The sequence below is a fragment of the Euprymna scolopes genome, chromosome 9 (assembly GCF_053919585.1).
Source record: "Euprymna scolopes isolate OS-2025 chromosome 9, ASM5391958v1, whole genome shotgun sequence".
Lineage (NCBI taxonomy): Eukaryota > Metazoa > Mollusca > Cephalopoda > Sepiida > Sepiolidae > Euprymna > Euprymna scolopes.
The window spans coordinates 32,039,867-32,063,089 of NC_136490.1; the positions used below are offsets into that span (position 1 = coordinate 32,039,867).

At 32.3% G+C, this 23,223-nt stretch overlaps 1 protein-coding gene and 1 pseudogene across 2 annotated transcripts in view; one reads left to right on the forward strand and one right to left on the reverse strand.

Annotated features, from left to right (window-relative positions):
- The window catches only part of LOC145284483 (nonsense-mediated mRNA decay factor SMG5-like), a 1,021,751-nt gene that overhangs the window by 277,000 nt on the left and 721,528 nt on the right, over positions 1-23,223 (reverse strand). The window lies entirely within an intron of this gene.
- LOC145285457 (5S ribosomal RNA) lies at positions 21,359-21,475 on the forward strand (annotated as a pseudogene).

The following is a 23,223-nucleotide window of genomic DNA, read 5'->3' on the forward strand; positions in this document are numbered from 1 at the left end:
TGTCTAAGTAATCTACATCTAACATTTCAAATGTTTACACAAAAAACTGGCAGAGGAGTTTGGTAAAGTTTTCAAAGGTCAAATCGTAGAACTTTGACACCTTGACAGCGAATTTCTGTCTGAAAACTTATTAAAAAGATTTTTCCAAATCTCAATAGCTCTTATGTCAAATCTCGAGCCTCAAGACTAAAAATTGACACAGTTATTCAGTAGGGAAATGCACACACACAAACATTTTCACTTTTATAGATATACTAGCAGTTCAGCCCGGCTTTGCTCGGGCCCTATATACTGTTCATAAATTGCCCTACTTGTGAATACACTGCATGTAAGATTTCAAATGTTTAGACCAAATTTTGTCTGAGTAATTTTGTAGAGACCGCAGAGGTTATTTTTGTTTAACTTTGACCTCAATTTTGACCTATTAACATCTATTATTTTGATCTTAAATCAAAATACAAAGTTTTATCCATGTCCAAGTTACCTACATCTAAAATTTCAAGTGTTTAGACTCAAAACTGGCGGAGAAATTTGGTAGAATCTGCAAAGGTCAACTCTTTCAACTTTGACCTTTTGGCAGCCAAATTTTCGCCCCCAAACTGATTAAAATGCTTGCCGCATGTCTGAGTACCCATTATATATAAACTTCAAATGGCTGAATAGTTTGCTAGAATCTGCAAATGTCAAATCTTTTGAACTTTGACCCTCTGACAGCCAAATTTTCGACCCAAACCCATTAGAAAGCTTGCCCTATCTCTGAATACCCTTCATGTAAAATTTAAAATGTTTAGACTAGAAATTGGCTGAGTAATTTGGTAGAGACCACAGAGGTCAAAATTTTTTAAAGTTTAACCCCAATTTTGACCCGTTAACATTTGTTTTGAACTCAAATCAAATTAAAAAGTTTGACCCATGTCCAAGTAACCTATTTAAAATTTCAAGTGTTTGTACCCAAAAATTGGCAGAGTAGTTTGGTAGAGTTTTCGAAGGTCAAATTGTTGAACTTTGACCCTGTGACAACCAAATTTCTGGCCAAAAATCGATTAAAAAGATTTTCCCTAATCTCAATACTCCTTATGTCAAATCTCGAGTCTGTAGACTGAAAATTGACAGAGTTATTGCATAGGGAAATGTATACAGACATACACGGACAGACAGGCAGACATTTTCACTTTTATAGATATATCGATAGATAAGTGTATTTTACGACCAGGCATCCCCCACTAGTATATATATATTTTCAATTCGTCTTTACATAAGCAGTAACTTATTGCTACACAGTCATGAGCATGTTTTGGTCTTATAGTGTTTAGTAACTAGAGAGCTCTTCAGGTAACAATGCTTATTTTCAAAAGCGGAATTCTGATTTGAGGTAGTTGCCTGTCTAGCCGCACTGATGAGCTGTGAAACAGCGAAACAGTACTGTATTTGGATGACTAGATATATATATATGCAGCATGTTCTTGCTAGATCACTGAAGTTAAGCAACATTGAGCCCTGCCAGTACCAGATGGATGACACTTTGGGAATACTAAATGCCGAGGTCCTCATCCAGGGGTAAATTGAGTCCTATGAGGTAAAACATTATTTAGTCAGAGGTAAATAATTTATGTACCTGATAATTGAAAAATAATTATTTCTTTTCAGATTGTTTAATATCTAGGAAACGTACATACCTGGATTCATATGTCCACTATGGCTTTGACTTCTTTGTTGTGTTATGTATAATAATATTTTTATACAAAACCTAAAGTCCGAAACAATAAAAAGGTTATTGTGACCTTCTTGTTTTTCTGTCACTTTATGATGGCTATAAATTTTATGAGTTGAATGGAGAAATACCTATAGACAAGTAGTCAATGATAGAGGAAAAGTTGAGAATGGTTGCTCTCAAGAGTTACCATACAGAGAATAAATGAAGCTCCTGAGTCGTGGTGAATGCAATACATCTGATGAAAAAAATTGCAAATAATTTAATTTCACTTAAAAGTTAGTTCTTTAATTAATTGACTAAAAGTTATTTCTTCAAATTTATAAATTTCTTAAAGTAAAAATTTTGTAAAATTAAACGTCCAACACATAGACAAACGAATTTTGATTATTTTTTTAGGGACCTAAATAAATGATATTTATTATCGATTTCCACTGAAATCGAAATTATGTTTTTTTGAAGACCTTTACATAGGGTGTCCAAAAAGTCACTGAAGGGTTGAAAATCTTTGTCATTTTACGATTAATGATTAATTTTTTCTCTATTTCAGATATTTTACAGATAATATTTTAGAAATCTATTATGGATTATTATAGCATTGAAGAATGTACACCAGTTGTGATATTGTTTTACCAAAATCAGGGGATAATTTGGCGATAATATTTGGTGACAATATTATCTCTCGCTATCGCAATGTCAAATGGCCATCACATTCCCCAGACTTGACTAGCCTGCACTTTTTCTTGTGGGGAAATTTTAAAGAAAGAGTCTATGTTAACAAACCCCAAACCTGACAAGAATTGAAGGAAAACATCAGGAACGAAATCTGTCATGAATAATGTTTTGGAAAGAGCACAAATATGTGAAGCTGACAATTCGCAACATTTGAAATACATTATTTTTTTTTAATAAAAATTGTTTGAATTTTGCATATTTTTGAAAAAAAAAAAATACTTAATATCTTAGTCAGTTCCTACCTACACTGATGAGAACAACTCGGCCTTGCCCCCTGCAGGGCATGGCACCAAAGTTCAGTCAAAGACCATATGTGGGGGCAACTCCACATATAAGACCATTGCTCTTGTGGCAATCAGTTATTGGTCAATGTAGGGGAAACCATTCATACCAATTGTCACTATCCAGCTCCCCTCCTCCCCAGGGAGTTGGTCCCCATTTCCCCTTCACTCTCTACATTAAAAAACGGCTTTGTGCCTGATTTGCTCAGTGGGGAAGCAAATAAATCCACCTACACTGACGAGAACAATAGGTTAAAACACATGTGTTTGTAAGTTTAAAAATAGTTATTTAAAAATATCCATTACAAATATATATATAAATAATCCTCGAAGCAGTGTCGCATGGTAAACAACTGCTGATCCCTAAAATAAAATTAGGACTAGTAAGAATTTTTGGAAGCAAGCTAATACAGTGATTGCAAAAGATTAATTGACTTAACTAACAAAATAGTTTTTCAACGAAGGACTTGGGATTAAAAGTTGTTTTTTTTTTTAAATATAGTTTTAAAGGTTGAAAATCTTTATATATAGATTGAGAAAAGAGATAAACAAAGGAAAAACTGAACATACAATAAATGCCTTGCTGAATCTTGTTTCTTTAATAGCTGAAAGATGGCCTCTGTGGTACCAGTGTACAAGAATTCTGGTGAGAGGACTGGCCCTCTCAATTATCACCCTATCGTCCCCCCTCACTTCCTAAAATCTTTAAGATTTTAATTAATCAAGCACTAGTCCACCACCTTGCAAAAGCATATCTTCCCAAAGGAGTATGGATTTAGGCAATGTCATTCTACTGCAAATATTTTAACATTCATTTCTGGACACATATACCACGCACCTGATATGGCAGACAAAGCCAGAGCTGTAGCCCTTGATATATCCAACGCCTTTTACAAAGTCTGGTATAAAGGGCTGCTAATGAAAATTAAATCATATGGTATAACTGGATATATACTAAATCTAATTAGATCCTTTTTAGACAATAGTACCATCCAGGTTGTCATTGATGGGCGTACATCCAAACAGCATAATATTAATGTGGGAGTGCCTCACGGGTCGATCCTTTGACCACTATTATTCCTGATATTCATTAACGACCTCCCTGATAATATTGTGTCTGAGATGGGTATATTTGCCGATGATACAACACTATAACATGCATGATGGAAGAACGGATGTACACAAATCTAAGACAATGGCAGAATCATTGGAAAATGACCTCCAGATAGTAGTGGAATGGGACCATAAATGAATGATAACACATTTAATGCTAGTAAGACTAAACTGCTCTCCTTTAACTATTAAAAGAAGCATCTCAAACCACCAATATCCATGACAAATAACACCCTACCTGAAAATTCCTCCTTCAAACTCCTGAGCCTAACATTCACGGGCAATATAAACTGGAACAAATACATTGCGTCAATTGAAATGAATGGCTCTCATCTTTGGGAGGCTCCATGTTTTGACAAACTTCAAGGTCTGACCTTTACTCCTGATCTGAAATGGAACATGTACATTAAACCCGTTGCTAAGGCTGCTGGAAAAACGGTTAGATCATTCTACCACTCCAGAAGATATCTCCCTGCTGATGCATTCTCTGCCTGAATAAGAGCCAAGTATGTCCAAGGATGGAATACTGTTGCCACATCTTGGTAGGAGCTGCTAGAAACACGTTATCCTGCCTTGACAAAGTTCAAAATAGACTTCGTAGTCTAACGAGTGTTGCCCTTTTCTCTTCCCTGCAACTTCTTTCCTACAGAAGAGACATTGCGAACCTGTAGTCTTCAAGTTCAATGTAAACAAATGCTTGATGAATTGTTCCCTTAAGTAATCCAATTTACCAAATTTCCATTACTAATGATTACTACAACATTTTTCCATTGACTACTGTACACTCATTAACTCTTATCCTCGAGTAGCCTCTGGGCCTTGATAAGTGGTGACTCCTTTGTAAAAAAAAAAAAAAAAAAAGAAAAAAAAGCGGGTTCCTTCTGTCATACTAGAAAACTGCTCACACCTGAGAGTATCATGTACCTCTACAAGACCACCATTCGCTCATGCATAAAGTATTGTTAACACATCTGGGCTGGTGCATCTACCACTAGTCTCTCCCGCTTGGATAGGGTCCAAGAAAGAGTCTTCAATCTAATATGTCCTACTTTGTCAACTAAGATTCAACATCTGTTCCATCGCCGCAATGTTGCATCTCTGTGCCTATTTTACAACTATTTTAATGGAATTTGCTCTGATGAACTCGTTGCACTTGTGCCCCCTCGATGTACATATCCCTGACAAACTCGCTTAGCAACAAAATCTCACACCTTCACCTTTGTGGTCTCTAAATGCTAGAAAACTTTCTACTCTGATAATTTCTTCCCTCGAACAGCTACACTTTGGAATTCCTTTTCTGCTACCTACTTCCCTGACTGTAATGATATGCAGAAATTTAAATGTAATGTAAATCAACATCTTGTTAATCTTTCCTAGTCATGGTCCCAAATAATTATTATATAATAGCCGCTTACATTCAAGTGGCGATATGCCTTATTAGGCGTGAACGAGAGTAAAAAAAAAAAAGGTTTAAAACTAATTATATTTATTTATTTAAAAATATATATTATATATTCTTAAATAAATATATATATATATATATATATATATATATATATATATATATATATATATATATATATATTAGTATATTTAGGCAGCATTTTTTTCTTTTATGCACGTTTCATTAAATAGCACAGACAACTCTTGCTTATTTTTCTTGTAATCATCTTTTTCTCTTTGTCGGACCATTTTCCAAACGTTTTTTACACTCGCAAAAAACGTTCGGAAAATGGTCCGACAAAGAGAAAAGGATGATTACAAGAAAAATTAGCAAGAGTTGTCTGTGCTATTTAATGAAACGTGCATATATATATATATATATATATATATATTAAATCTTTGAAATAGTTTTTCATGGTAAACAACTGATGATCCCTAAAATAAAATTAGGACTAGTGAGAATTTTGGGAAGCAAACTTATACAGGAATTGCAAGAGATTAATTGATTTACTAGAAAAATAATTTTTCAACAAACGATTTGGGATTATAATCTCTCTTTTTTTTAAAATATAGTTATAAAGGTTGAAAAACTTCCACGACACACACACACATTATATATACATATATATATTCGTAGTCATCGACATACAGTCCTGGTTCGTTGTATCACAACTCATCAATGCTGCTAGACTAGCACCTCTCCCAAGCCAAGGATTTAACCTAGAACCTAGAACATTTGTCATCAATTGAAATGAATGGCTCTCGTCTTCAGGAGGCCTCAAGTTTTGACAAGCTTCTGGGCTTGACCATTACTCCTGATCTTAAATGGAACACGTATATCAAATCTGTTGCCAAGGCCGCTGGAAATATGGTGGGATCTTTCTATCGATCCAGTAGATATCTCACTGCTGATGCTATTCTCTACCTATATAAGAGCCAGGTACGTCCAAGGATGGAATACTGTTGCCACATCTGGGCAGGAGCTGCTAGAAAGGACTTGTCCTGCCTTGATAGAGTTCAAAATAGACTTCGTAGCTTCGTAGGAGATGTCCTTTTCTCCTCCTTGCAACCTCTATCTCACAGAAGAGATGTTGCGAGTTTGTCTCTGATGTATCGTTATTTTCATGGAAAGTGTTCAACTGAGCTTCAATCTATGGTCCCCCCTCGCCAAACTTTCACAAGAAACACTCGTCTAGCTGTAAACACTATCAATAATTTCCCCCACTCTTTATCTGTGCCTAAACCTAAACGTAGATTCCATGAACAAAGCTTCTTTCTTAGAACTGCACGCCTGTGGAATTGTCTTCCGTTTTCCTGCTTTCCGGCTGACTACAATATGGTTGTGTTCAAGTCTAAAGTAAATAAGTTCTTGATGAGCCGTTCCATATAAGTTATTAAATTTACCAACCCTTATCCTCGAGTGGCCTCTGAGCCTTGATAATGTGGTGATGCCTTTGTAAAAAAAAAAAAAAAAAAAAAGAACCGTCGTGTTGACAGATGGCAGTTCTCCCACTCAACCACAGAAGTGATGCCTGCAAATAACCTGTCCGAATATCTATTTAAACAAACATCCGTCCACCACTTTTACAGTGCTCCAACCGCCTGTTTGTAAACAAACAAACAAACAGGGAACTTCGCATTTTTCAGCCAATTAAGTAGGGGGTGAGAGTATTTATGACAGTGCTCTACCCAAAGAGGAGGGCTTAAAATATATTTGTAGTCATCGACATTATAGATATATATAGAAAAAACTGAACTAAGAGAAGTATGTAGCAAAAAAAAAAAAAAAAAAAAAAAGAAGGATGCCAAGAAGTTGATGAGGGGGATAAATCATCTCCCTATGTTATGTAATCAGTGAGCAGTCGTAGATTAGAATAAACAATTAAAAGAACAAGACCATCAGAAATCACCAGAAATGGATGAAATGGATTTAATGAGCGATAATCCTAAACTGAACAGACTTTGAAGAATGTAAAGGAATAAAAAAAATATATATATATAAAAAATAAAGAAAATAGAGGTAATAAAAGGTAGATAATGCTAGAAGGGAATCGGAAGAGCATGAAAATTGGGAAATTTCAAGAGAAATTAATAATCAGAAAAGATAGAAGGAGAAGGTGAAAAAAAATCTAGCCAAATATATTGGAAGAATTGGGAATGAACAAACGAATGGACGGTTAGATAAACGGACAGTGAAAGAATTTAATAAATGCCAATTGAAATTTCAATCAGGAAAAGGTTAGGAATTGGATAAAAAAAAAAGAACAACAAAAAAATAGGAGAAAAAAAATAGTAAATGGAGCAACAAACAACCCATCGAACGTGTAAGAATTTCTAAACCTTATTTCGAAACAAAGCAAGATTTTCTTTGAATTCTTCGGTTTTTTTTTGTTTTTCTCCTCAAAGATGCAAATCATTTGTAACATTCAAGAAGACATTTGATAAGATCAGTTTAAGATTATTAAATAAGCAAGACTAGGTAGGAATGGAGAGATTATGAATATGAAAAAGGATAACGAGAGAGAGAGAGAGAGAGAGAGTCCAATACTAATAGGAAGTAAAAGAGAAAGACGGGATGGGAAGAAGAAAAAAGGAGATAAAAAGACAGAAGGAGGGGGAGAAGAAAATGAGAGAGGAGAAAGGGAGTGAGAGGAGAATTAAGAAAAGAAGGCTAAGAATAAAAATGGAGGGAGAAAAAAAAGGAAGAGGGGAACAATAAGAAAGGCAGAGGAAAATAGGAAGAGAGCTGGGAAGAATTTGGAGGAAGGGAAGAAAAGATAAATGAGGGGAAAAAGAAGATGAATGGAGAGGAAGTGGAACAGAAAGGATAGAGAGGAAGAGGAAATTAAAAGAAAAGAGAAAGAAAAATAAAGGAAAGGGTGGAAAGAGAGGGAAAAGTAGACAGGAACATACGATAAGAGAAATATGAAAGAGAGAGAGAGAGAGAGAGAGAGAGAGAGAGAGAGAGAGAGAGAGAGAGAAGCAGAGATGACCAAGAGAGAGAAAGAAATGATCAGAGAAAGAAAGAGATAATGAAGTGAAAGAGAAAGATTTAGTGATGAAAAGAGAAAGATGATGATGGGAGAGATAGAGAGAGAGGGGGGATCGGAATGTATGACACAATAATAAATAATAAATAATAATAACTGCAGTTTCATCGATCATCCTATCATTGTGTATAATATAATCCTAAGAGTTCTTATACATTTGAACATAAGTTGAAACTAGTTCGACAAATGTTTAATTTTTTTAAATGTTATTAATGAACCTCTCAGTGGCGGCTCGTGCCTGGAGCTGTGGAACTGCAGCACCCCCAATCATTTCTACTCAATATTATCGATACACGGTAAAAATAATACGTTTATTTTTTCCTTTCTATGTGATAATATATCATATTAATAATAATAATAATAATAATAATAATAATATATATATATATATATATATATATATATATATATATATATATATATATATATATATATATATATATATATATATATATATATATATATATATATATATAATCCTGAAGCTTAATGTCGATAACTGTCCCCATATTCATATAAGTATAAAAGTAAAACTTTGCTTGGAGCTACGAAATTCACAGTTACACATTCTTAGCGGTTCGCTTATACGCATGCCCGATCAGACGGCGAATGAAAGCTAAGTTGGAACTGTCGTTTTAGCAGTTCCAAACGCTCGTTAAAACCGGTGTTTGCGTGTTTTCGCTTATATTATTATTTTTTTAAAAGGCTTGTTTACAAATGTTTTGTTTTTATTATTATTAAAAAGTGTAAAGTGTTCTTGTAAATAAATATCCACCTTAAAAAATATTTTCACACTTTTAAATGCGATTTAAGCAGACAAAAATATACAATATGCGAAACTATTTTTTTTTTTTTTAATTAAAAGTGTTCGGGCTTTTTACCCGTAAAGCTACCAACGTAACTAATGTTATTTTTTCACGTACGGCTTATTATTTTTTTTTTTTGGTGTTTTTATGTAGTTTGAAATCTATTCATTTTGTGGTAGTTAAACTTTACAGAATAAAAAATATTTACATTTATTTCTATAGAAAAGCGAAGAAAATTTTATTTTTTAAACACATTTTAGTTAAAAAATGTTTTTAAATGTTGCTCATAGTACAAACATGTAAACTTTTTTATTCTATATTTTATTTACAAAGTAAGTTTAGTTATAAACACATTTTTAAATTTTAAATAAAACTGTTATCAAATAAAACCATTTTTAAATGGTAAACTCCTAACTTTACCATTGTGTGCAAGCAAGTAAATTTCAAAGATTTTGTTTTTATGAAAAAATAAATTATTAAAAAATTGTAAATAAAATGTATTTAAAAAAATGTTTTTCGTTTGTTTGCCTGCGGAACAGCCCATAAAATTTATTTAATCTGTAAAGTTTAAAAGAAATATATTTGTATATTTTTTTTATTACTCTATAAAGTGTACACAATTTAAAATAGTATTTTTTTATTAAAATGTTTTTGCGTATTATCCCTTTTTCGACGGCTTATAATGGCAAAGTTAAAAAATATTTGTATTAAAAAAAGACAATTTTAATGGCAAGCTTATTTTTTTATACGCCTATTTTTAATTAACAACAAGCTTTTTATAAATAAAAACGTTTTTAAATAGTAAAACTATTTTCGTTAATAAAAATCTGTTATCTAAAAGGTATAAAAGTACGATTCAACTCAGTTAGAACTTCCGGTTCAGTTGAATCGCAAAAAGAGAATCACGTAAACATTGTATTCCTTCTACCCTAATTAATATTCTACTAATAGACTGCCTAGTACTTACCTTTCCCAACACAATTGATATAAAAGAATTTAACCATGGCCTCCTTGCATCCCCAAGAAATAACTTCTGTGACGGTAAGTGAACTTCAACAGATTGTTTTCACAGCTGCCTCTCCATGATAAAGTTGAAATTAAGAAAAGATGCCGTTCAACGCCTGATATTCAAATATCTCAGCCAGGCATTAGCAACAACAAAGTGTAACTTTAATTCTGACTGGTACCAACGGAAAAGTTCACTTTGCGGCTGTGAACTAAAAAAGGCATTGCTCTGCTTTCCTTGTTTGTTGTTTGGGGGTGATGTAACGTGGACAAAAGATGGTTTCAGAACTATTAGCAAAATGAAAGATAGAACTGAAAAGCATGAGAAGTCAAAGAAGCACGTTTCCCTATCAATTTTGGGGACCGTAAATATTAAAGAAAAACTTAGTGAGGCCTACAGACTTTCAATCAATCATCATAACATGAATGTTAAGAATAACCGTGAAATTTTATCTAAAATAATAGATTGTATTTTCTTTTGTGGGAACTTTGAAACTCCCTTACGAGGGCATGATGAAAAAGATGATTCAGTAAATCCAGGTGTATTTAGAGGATTAGTAAATTTTGCATCTAAATTAGATTCAGATATAAAGAATCACTTAGAAACCAGTAGTGTCTTCAAAGGCGTTTCCAAGACCATTCAGAATGACATACTTGACTGTCTTTTACAAATATACCATGATGAAATAAGGGCAGAAATTAGCAAAGCTTCCTTTGTAGCTGTCATGGCTGACGATACAACAGATGTGTCTGAACATACACAAATGATCATTGTTTTACGGTACGTCTTGGATGAAAAAATACTTGAACGCTTTAGGGGATTCTTCATTCCAGAAAACCAAACCGCTGATGGGATATCAAAATGTATTCTACAACAATTGGATATAATCCTTCAAGGGAATCGCCAAAAACTGATAGCGCAGACATTTGATAATGCAAATGTCATGAAAGGCAAAAAAAAGCTGGTGTTCAGGTGAAAATAAAAGCAGTTTATAGTAATGCACATTTCACTCACTGTTATGCGCATCAACGTAATTTAATAATGCAGCAAGCATTACACGAAATGCTAGAATATTTATTTCTAACATTTTGGCTATTCCGACTTTCTTTTCTAGATCACCACAGCGTCTGTCCATTCTCAAGAAGCATCTGGATGTAAGCATTCCACGTCCATCCGCCACAAGGTGGAATTTTAACATACGGACCATAAATAGAGTTCATGAAAATGTTCAAGCATTAAAAAAATGTCTCACTGAAATTCAGTCAACATCATATGTAGATGAAACCGTTGCAGAAGCGACAGGAATTCTGAAATATTTGAACGATGAAAATTTCATATTTTGGTTTGAGCTATTTCATCAAATTATGTCTCATGTTGAAATTATTTATAATCAAATGCAATCTCAGGAAATTAGCATATATAAAGTCAATGAATACATAGCAAATTTCAAAACTGCTATTTTAGAGATAAGAAACTCCAAATACTGTGAAAATCCTTCACAAACACTCAAGGGCGAAGCTAAAGAACTGTGTGACTATATATCTGTTGATATAACGGACAGATATTCTTCAACTAAACATGTAATACTTGCTAAATTGTTTAACAAGAAAAGCTTTGCTAGTTTTAAGAAAGAACTACCTACAGAAGAGATATCCTTGAGAACTGAAGCATATTCCATGATTGACAAACAAAAGCTTGAAACTGAGTTAGAAATATTTTATAGTAGGTCAGATATCCATGAGTATTGCAAAGTAATTGATCTCCTGAAATTTATTTTGGAAAACAATTTAAACGATGTTCTTAGTGAAATCACAAAACTCATAAAAATTATCTTGACAATTCTCATGACTACATCAGAGGCAGAACGTTGTTTTTCAACTCTGAAAAGAATAAAAACCTTTCTAAGGAGCACCATGGATTGCGAAAGACTAAATGCACTTGCAGTGCTTTCAATTGAAAAAAAGTTCTTCAGCAGTCATTCAGAAGTTAAGGAGAAAATTATCAATCTTTTCTCACAAATTAAAACAAGAAGAATGGAATTTACTTTCAAATAAATATAATAAGTAAGCTATTCCAAATATTTACATCTATTTAGAATTCCTTTAAGTTATTGTATTTTTATATGTGTGCATACGTATAAATTATGTATATTTTTTATGTTTGTTTTATTTTTACACAATATTAACACAATACGCATTTTTTTTAAACAGCACCTCCACTAATCTTAGGCACGAGCCGCCACTGGAACCTCTTATGATTTTATGATTTATGAAACTGCAGTAATCTGTTAATAATAAGTAGGGCTATGACAAGAGAATATTCTTTTAATTAGTTTGACTCTCGAGTATATATCAGCTAATATCTTATATGTTTTAAGATAAGTTGATATCATTCTCAATTGATTAACTGTGTCGGATATATACTCGAGAGTCAGAACAATGATAAGAATATTTTTTGTTTTTTGTCATAGCCATAATAATAAGCAACATCTATCGGTTTATTCTCATCCAAAAAAAAAGAAAAAAAAAGTAAGATGGAAAAGAAGTAAAAGAGAAAACAGTAAATGAGAAAAAGAAAAAGTGATACAATTCAAAATATTTATTGATGTTATCTAACTATGAATTCTGATCCAGTTTTGCATTTTTGATCAAAACTCGGGGGGAAAAAAATCTGACAATTATAATAACAAATCCTAGAAATTTTTCCAAGGATATACATTTCTGTCTTTTATTCCATAATTAGTGTTTAAAAATTTTGTATAATAATTATTAATCAATTTTAATTCAATATTTTCAAAGTATGTTATTCAGGATTTAACTGGGATTATTAATGTCATTTCAAGAGCTAAGCTTTGCTATGAATACGAGATTTCATTTTAGCTTTGATATCTTAAAAGTCCAAAGAGAATTAATATTTTGAAACGGTCAAGCAGTTATTGCCGTTTGGTGTGCAGTTTGGACAATACACACCACGAAAAATATTCAGGAGTTATTTGTAAAAATGTTGATAGGTTTGGAGTTCAACATACACAACCAATACAAGTTTTATTGTTGTTTCTACTTACTAGAGGCCTTCCAAATGTAATGCCTCCTGCTTTTTACTCCCCCCAAATTGATCAGACGTGATTAAAAATTGCATTGTTATGATTTCTAAACTTATGCACTTATGACCTGAAAGTTTCATCTCTCTGTTGCAGATATTAACGGTGTGAGACTCTAAGAAAGCAACCCCTGTCATGGACGTGCATGAGAACTACAGATGCATCATTGAATTCCTGGCAAAAGTGCATTGATAATAGTGGTAACTATGTAGAAATATAAATTCTGGAGCACAAAAGGTTGCTTGTTTTAATGGTATCACTTTTGTCTTCTAATTTTTTTTTTCAATTATTTTCGTTGTTACAAAAAAAAAAAAAGCTTATTGAAAATTTTGGTATAACTTCATAGATACTTTTTCTATGAAAGAAAAAAAAAAACACTTGATTTTCGTTCATAGGTGTTTTCGTGTTCCCATCTTTAAAAAAAAATATATATTTGAGAAATTTAAACTTAAATTTTGATAGAATTTTTTGAGAAAAATAAATATATTTCTTTCATATAATTAAAGTTATTTTAGTGTTAAAGATTTTTTCATTTTGAATTTATCGTCTGGTCAATCCTGGTCAATGTCGAGTCTCCCTGCTAGTATATATAAGAACCCCGGGATACGGTGACCCTAGGATACGTTTTTTTCCGGTTACGATGTGGAATACAATATTTTTCCGGACTCTCATAATGATATTTTCCCCGCCTTATGGTGTTATTTATAATGTTATTTGATTATATACATGTGTATTATATACCGTACTGCATTTTGTTACGAATTTTTAATGCCGTATCCCGGGGTTCTACTGTATATACTAGCGAGGGGGGGGGGCTTTGCCCGGTAGTAAAATATGCTTAAACATAATATTTTAATTAGTCCGGATTTCATACATATTATTGAATCGTGATTTCAAAAGTAAAAAAAAAATATTTGGGTGCCATTAGCTAGAATCGAGACCGAAAACAAAACTATAGCATTTAAAGCTTGTGACGTTACCACTATACCAACTTGACACGCATATGAACTGATTAAAAATAAACTAACATGAATGTACAAAATGTATAACGAATTTTTCAATTTTGACTACAAAACTATTTTAACCGGCTAAAGATTCATAAAAGAATAGTCCATAAAAAATCCAATCATTTGAGGCCCCTAGCACGCTCTGCGACTTTTAGTTTCAGGAGAGATAGAGTTTGACAATATGTAGACAGACAAACATATAGCCTTATATATATATATATATATATATATATATATATATATATATATATATATATATATACATAAGAATTACAATTAAGTTTACTAAGATAATTCAAGATGGCAAATCTAAGGTATATTATAAATATTAAAGAGTTAATATTTATAAAGTAATCTCAACCAGATGTTAAGCTCGATAAAACCAAATATGAAATAGAGCTTTTTTTCTTCCCCTTGCTTCACTATTTTTTACCAAGTAAGGTCTATGACTTACTTGTAGTTTCATTAAATACTTTTGCAAGCAAAATCCGATCTCGCATTTTGCTAATCTCCACCCTCTGATGAGAAGGAAAGTATTTGTTCGAAACTCCGTGGATTAAGGACTATCCACTTATTTTGTGCTTCCTTTTTAAAATTAAATATGTTTTTAACTCTTTTTCAAAGTGTTTTTTTTTTAATATATTTTATTAACTACTTGTTCTTTATATATATATATATATATATATATATATATATATATATATATATATGCAATTGTCACTGCAAATTAAATATTACATTACTGGACTAATGTTATGGAAAAATGGTGAAACGTTCAATATCATAGTTTATTAGTGTCTTCTTTAACAAAATAATGTTTGGTTTTCAGGAATAAATACTTACTTAAAATTAAGTGTATTCAAAGAATATAATAAACTAGAAGGGCGATCCGACGTTGCCTAGGACTGAATTATAATCAATGAATGTGCCACCCTTCCAATACTTTTATTGTCATCGAAATCTGTGAAATTGACCATTTTTCAATCAAATCGATTGGTTAGCTTCTCTAGTTGGGAACCAACTATGATGCACCGGGAGAAAACTTCACATGCCTCCCTGCAGTGACTTAGTCAACAATATATTGTAGCCTACATTACACTGCAGAGAACCTCGGGTTGGTTTTATAAAATTATTTTTTATATATAATGGCTTGAATTAAAGTTTAAAACGCAAAAGTTAAGTATCATGATTCAATTGTGCTCTCAAGAGAAACATTCATTTTGAACGGGTCCCTGTCTTATAAAAGAACCTCCAGTTTATTTTATACATTGGCCCCTTCTTCTTCTACGGTGATAAAACTTCTAAAATGCACTTGCGATATTAGGCTTTATAAGGGTGCTAACTTTGGTACAATTAATCAAGATTATCGGTTTTTTATACGTATCGGGGGCATTCTGATGCAAAACCTATTTAAGAATATTCCCAGCGTATTGCAGTTACATTTGTGTTAATTTTCAAAGAAATCGGCCGAATCGTTTTGGTGTCCATAGGAAGCGAACTCACACACACACAGACACAAAAGTGTCTGTTATATATGAGTAAAGGTAAATCATGCCAAGAAATAGCAAAGCGTAGTTACAATCATAATTGGCATAAGATTAATACACTTTCCTAGACCCGGTTCCATATCTGGGTGGTTTCCAAAATGTAATGCGGCACTTCCTTATCCTACGAAGCGATCTAGAGAGCTGTAAAATCTTCAAGAAGATCCGATCAGTCGTTATTACATAAAGTTGTTAACAGACAGCGAAATAAACAAATGCTGGGTGAAACGTAATCTCTTTGCTTAAAAGATAATAATAGCAATTCATTTGCACTATTTTGGTTTTTATAGGCGCCTAATGGTGACAGAAGCGGGGGGGGGGGTTACAGCCATTTTAATCCTTCATTCGGCAGATGGATGTTGCTTTCGATTCAAAATGAACACTCACGGTTTCGTAAAACAATAATTTTCGGATGTCACTAGCACTCTTAGAATTTTTGGAGAAGAAATCAATCATGCAACCTTTTATTCGTTTGTCAGACTTCAATTATAAAACTAGAAAAGAAAAAAAAAGTTTTAGCAAAGTCTAAGAGCTGGATGTTTACAGAGCCACAAGAGAATAGCATTGGAAGGATTTTTAAAAAAAATTAACTAAACTAAATATTTAAAAAAAGAAAAAAAAATTGACAGAACTCATAATTTCAAAGATTTTTTGGCTTTAGCTTTTGATATTTTACATGCAGTATTTATTTCGTTTTGCATTAAAATTCCTACACATGCAGAGGAATGTCTGCTGTCTTCATTCGATTTGCTTTTAGAACTGATTTCTGAAATATAATTTTTTGAATAGTTTATATATATGTAGTCTTGGAAGTTTCTTTAAAACCTTTAAAACTTAAAAAAAAATGTTATTTGTTGGAATATTATTTTGTCAGTAAGTCAATTAATTTTCCATATCGCAGAATAGTTTTACTTACATAAACAAACAATAGTACCAATGTTCTTAAAGGGATCATCAGTTGTTTTCCATGAAACATTGTTTCGGGGATTTATATATATATATATATATATATATATATATATATATATATATACATATAGTCATCCACATACAGTACTGTTTCGCTGTTTCACAGCTCATCAGTGCGGCTATATATATATATATATATATATATATATATATATATATATATATATATATATATATGTATATATATAATCAAGCAGACATTATTAAATACAATGGACATACTTTGCTTTATGATTCTTTTTTTTTTATTTTTTCGATTTTCCATATGATCTTTTTTATATCAAAATCGAAAATATTAATGAAAGTTCTATAGTTATCGTGAGAGCTTTCGATTCGACTGCAAATCATCTTCAGGTGGAGGAGCGAAAATGGAAGTGAAAAGTAAAAAACACAATAAATTGTATCGAGTCACCACGAAGATTTTTAAATGACATAAAATTTAAAATTGTCTGGTTGGTGTCGAAAAAAATTGTAATATTCAAAAAAATACAAATATGATGTTATCTTTCTCCTTGTTTTGGTTTTTGCAAGTATATATGAATGCTCGATTACAGAAACATCAATCGTGTTGCTTAATATTTGAGTCAATTTACATGGCTTAAATTCTTATTGACATTGGCTAATAGATTTTAATATATTCATCCTTTGGAAAAATCTTATCAAATATATATATATATATATATATATATATATATTGAACACAGAATCGGGATGTGTTGAGCGGCTTTCCAAAAACACAGCACCATTCTAAAATAAAAAAAAGGTGCCGATAACTGTTAAAGTCTATTTAATTTATGCCCCGCCTCCCAGTAGTTTTATATGGTCTTGATTGTATCACATGGACTAAAAAGTTAGCCAATAATATTGTGGTATTTCAAAATCACGTAATATGTTTTATTACGGGACATCGCCTGATTGAAAAAAAAACAAACAAACAAAATATCCACCCTCTGTCAAATTACTTCCCTACCCTCTTTATTTGATATGATTTATACTTTATTTGTGGAACTCTGTTCCGTCTGCCTGCTTCCCACCGGACTACAACTTGGATGTCTTCAAGCCCAACGTTAACAAACTCCTAATGAACCGCCCCCTTAAGTAAACACTTCATCAAATCTCCACACTAACGTAATGTACTTGCAATAACCCTTATCCCTGAGTGGTTTCCGGGCCTTGATAAGTGGTGATCACTGTGTAAAAAAAAAAAAAAAATCAAAAGTAAAACCCTAAAACTTTTTGGCCATGTCAAACGATCAACTACTGACCTGTTAAAGTTATGCTTGTAGGGTACCGTTAGAAGGCAAAAGAGGCAGAGCCAAGGAGAAGATGGAGAGAAAATGCTTTTGATTGGACATCTCTCAACAGCTGAGCATCCGTCAACCAACTTGCCCTGAGTCGGAAGGACTGGCGAAGAATAAATCACGTGGGTTGGAATCCGCACACACACACACACACACACACACACATATATATATATACCTAAATTGAAAATTAAACAGAATACTGTTATAACATTACATGTTCGCATGATTAAAGACATTTATTGGATGTGTTTCTATTAGTATTTTCGTTTAATTTTCAAATTTTGAACCATTATCGAGGCCCGACAATTTTTCTAATAAGACTACAATTTTGTTTTTTGTTTTAACAGACTTTACACTACATTTATTTTTAAATAATAATAATAATAAACACTTTAAAACCAGTTAAAATACAAAAAATAAATATATCCAGGTAGGTAAAAGTAACTTAGCTTGCCTTGTGTAACATTTATTTGTTGTGTATTTATTTTTTCACATTTTCGTCGGCTATTTTGGAAAATCACCCTTTAATCTAATGTTTTGGTGACAAAAGCCGATGTTTAATCTATTCGTCATTTGTTCTTAGCTGACTTGCCATAAGTAAATATTTTATATTACTATGTTGTTCTACTCATGGATTGTGTGCACTATTGAAAGTAAAGACTGAAACATATATATATATATATATATATATATATATATATATATATATATATATATAAGCAATACGATTTTATTATAATAGATAATATATTATCTTTTAATGTGTCTATATATGAATCAGTGATATATATATATATATATATATATATATATATATATATATATATATATATATATATAATATAATTCTGTGTGTGTGTGTATATGACTTAGTGAGTTCCATATAGACTAAAAAACGGTTAGACCGATTTTTATGAAATTTCCCGCATAGGTACTTTATATGCCTGGCACTGTTCTTAAATAGGTTTTGTATCAGAACATTTTCTATAAGTATCGATAATCCATAAATGACATAATATGACGAAAGAAGGAACTAGCCATTTAACACCTTACACAGCCTAATACTACAAGTGAATTTGAGAAGTTTTATTACCATACAAGCTGAAAAGCCTGACATATAAAATCAACAGTAGGTTCTTTGATATGACAGGGGTGCAAGCAAAATGAATATTTCTATTTAAAGCACCACTGCAGCATGATACTTGACTTTTTCATTTTAAGCTTAAATTCAAGCCATTATCACCACACAAGCAGTAAGGTGAGGCATATAAAATTGTGGACTAAGTCACTGCAGGGATACTTGTAAAGTTTCCTTCCGTTTACAACGATGGGTCCCCAATTAGGGTAGGCAATTAATCGATTTAATTGAAAAATGTGCTATTTCACTGATTTCCATGACAATAAAAATATGGGAGTATAAACATTTGTTGGTCATCATTCAATCTCGGGCAACGTTGGGTCTCCCTGCTAGTATATATATATATATATATATATATATATATATATATATATATATAAGCAATATGTAGATAGATTATAGAAAGCCATAGATAATAGACCAGCCTAAATACGAAGAGATGGGCATTTAAGTTAGTATTATTAATAGAAAGGCCATTTCTTTTTGCTTCCAAAAGTCATACGCCACTTTAGTAAAAGTGAGAGATGAATCTGCCTTAGGAGCAAGATTGACGCAATCTTTCAAAGGATTACAGGAGCCACTGATTGAGAAGACGTCCCGCCTGACGTGCAAAGGGGGATCACGACAGGCGGCTTTAGACCAATTTCAGCTGATGATGAAGATAGATGACCAAAAGCAAATATATTCAACGATGCATTTTCCTCGGGACAGGAAAAGAACAAGCGGCGTAAGCAACTGGCAAAGAAAATGAGACCCTATTTTTATATCATCATTTGTCACTTTAATACTCTCGGCTTACCCTCTCCATCAATTTCTTCAAGAGAAAATCCCGCCTAGTTAATGTCACTCAAATTCCTTTACTAACTGGCACGACTTCAAAAGACAGAGCAGCAAACAAGCAGCCGTGAGGTTGAAGGTTCAATTCTACAAGCCGATTACGTTTCTGAATTGTTAAGACGAGGATTAATCATTATTATTTGGATTCTTCAGACTACTGTTCTCATTTTGAGTGTCATTTTCACAACGTTTCAGTCGATGAAACCTCCGACCTTCTTTAGGTGTATCTTGTCAAATTTTAAAATGTTTCTGTCGAACTAAAGAATTTGGACAGAATTTCGAACGGAATCCTTTATTTACTTCACGGGGGTAGTATGCTCTCGTTCCGTCAACCATGACTAGATAGACATCCTAAATAATTTGCAATTATATTTTTCGATCACCCACACTAAAAATTGAACCTTCAACCGTCAGGAGAATATCACTTTTACAATTGATTTTTCAATATACTCTAACAAGGACCTGGAGTGGTTAATAATACGAATCTACAAGTCAAATCTTCAAAAATTAAGTTAAATAAATTTTATCTACAATTTACTCATTAAAATCAAACTTTTGAGCCGTAATATTTGAAATTTGTATTATTTGAGTTATTCAAACAACTGTTCTCATTTTGAGTGTTATTTTCACAATATTTCGGCTGATATCACTTCTTCAGGTGTATCTTGTTGAATTCGGGAATCTTTCTGTTAAACTTGGGAATCTCTAGAAAATTTGAAAAGAACCCTTTAATTAATCAACAGGTTAGCATGCTCTCGTTCCGTCAGCCATCACCAGATAGAAGTCTTAAGTAATTTGCAATGTATTTAATCCTTTATCCATTGTGCCATGGGTCCTTAGCAAGACGACAGATGAAGAAGGTTGGAGGTTACAGCATAATAAGAAATTTGGTGCTTATACAGAATGAGGCATAAATGGAAATCCCATTTCAATTCCAACTCCTTATTTTAAAGTATCCCAATATTCAGACTATCTTGTGAATTTAAAATTCAAACTGCAACCCATGATATTCTTATAAGTCTAACTCAGACTCCTTTCAAAACTTTCAACTCTGACTCAATAAACCTGGTGTAAAGGAAGAAACCAGTACAATCATTACAGTAGAAGCCCGGTATACGGTATTAAAAATCAGTAACAAATACAGTACAGTATATAATACACATGTATATAATCAAATAACATTATAAATAACACCATAAGGCGGGGAAAATATTGTAACCAGAAGCCGGAAAAACATTGTAATCCACATCGTAACCTGAAAAAAAACAAAACGTATTCTAGGGCAGCCATATCCCGGGGTTCTACTGTATATAAATATACGGCATAATCACATTGACACACCGGTTCTCATCAGATCATGGAAGTTAAGCAATGTTGAGCCGGGTTAGTACCAGATGGGTGACCATTTGGGAATTCTAGGTGCTATATGTAGTTTCTGCTTATTTCAGCATTTGTTTCCAGTCATCCTGTACATACACTTCACTTGCCACTGGTATTTAACAATGTCGACTCAGGAGAGGTGTGGTTGGAGATTGCGCACCTCCTGCGAGAAGAATTTCATGTGCAGGCACCCCTTTGTGGGTATCCATAGTCTGTCAAAGACTGAAGGAGCCTGTTTTGTATATAAATATATGTTTGTATATAAATATGTTTGTATATAAATATATGGATGAATAAAGCAACCCTTGAATTTCCACGGGTCCCACTAGCAATGATTCTGATACATATGCATTTTTGTACAAAACATGTAACAACCATTATGCATCAATAAGGGAAGTCAAATTTGAGGAGAATATGAACATTTGCTTTTCTCACTTCACAATCCTCTCATTTTTAAACAACATATTGAGAAAACAACTTGAAGAAAACTGAAATTATTAATTACTAGAATTAGAAAACAAGATTTTAATAGCAAATAACGTAAACTTCTTTCCCTGGACAAATAATAATTAATTCCCAATGGACACAATAATCCGAGAGCTTTTAATTATTGCCATTACCGAAGCGAACAGGCCAGCTTATGTCTATAATTAATGGTTTACTGGAGTAGAATGGCTTTCTTCTTTTCACCACACATTATCTGTTGCAGATAACTAAAAAATAATAATAAATTATTTCGATAACTCTAAGCCTCTCAAGAAAATGAACCACCGGACTTGGGTTGCTAATTAAAAAAAGGAGAAATAAGAGATAATAGTTAATAAAGAGCACATCATTCCTAATTCGATTGAAATGAATTAAATATTGTCAAGTTTCAGATTATTATAAATACTAGCTTGGAAACCAGGGAATCAAATGAAAACTAAAAAGCATTAAATTAATAATAAAAATTTGAACAGTTTTTTAAGGTCATAACTCCAATTGCGTACGTTTTATGAATGCAATTTCTTTTTAGTTATTAAAGAGCCACGGGATACTTCAACATTATGGACCAACATTTGGACGTGTAGTCCACTAACATATATATATATATATATATATATATATATATATATATATATATATATATATACACACAGAGAGAGAGAGAGAGAGAGAGAGAGAGATTTTATATCTACATTTGCATATATGTGTTTGCTTGGAGTGTGTAGGCATATACATTTAAAGGATAGAGTTTGATATAGACAAATAATAGAAAATAGACGAATAAAAGAGGGACTTACACATATATATGAGTGTACAAACCTCGTAAAAATAACAGAAAAAACCTTTGCGAATGTTCACACTAATATTTATATCAAATAACACCTCAACTGATATACAAAGATAAAAGAAATAAAAAGAAAACATCTCATTATGGAAATAGAGTAAAAGCAGGGATGTTGTTTGACTTGGTATTTATTTTCTCAATTCCTCTACACACTTGAAATGGTTTCATTTAGTACTTATTGAGGATGAATGAACGAATATATATATATATATATATATATATATATATATATAGTGTCCATAAAATCTGTTTACATTAAAAAAAGTATAGCTTTATTTCCATTTGCGATTAAAAAAATGCAAATAAAGTTATGTTTTTTTTTAATGCACACGGATTTCATGGACACCCTGTATACACACACACACACACACACACATATATATATACATTACAAAATAAACGGTATTAACTCTAGGTGGGTAGAACCGACTCCCTCTGAAGGAGGAAGTTCCATGGGAATAGTGAATTC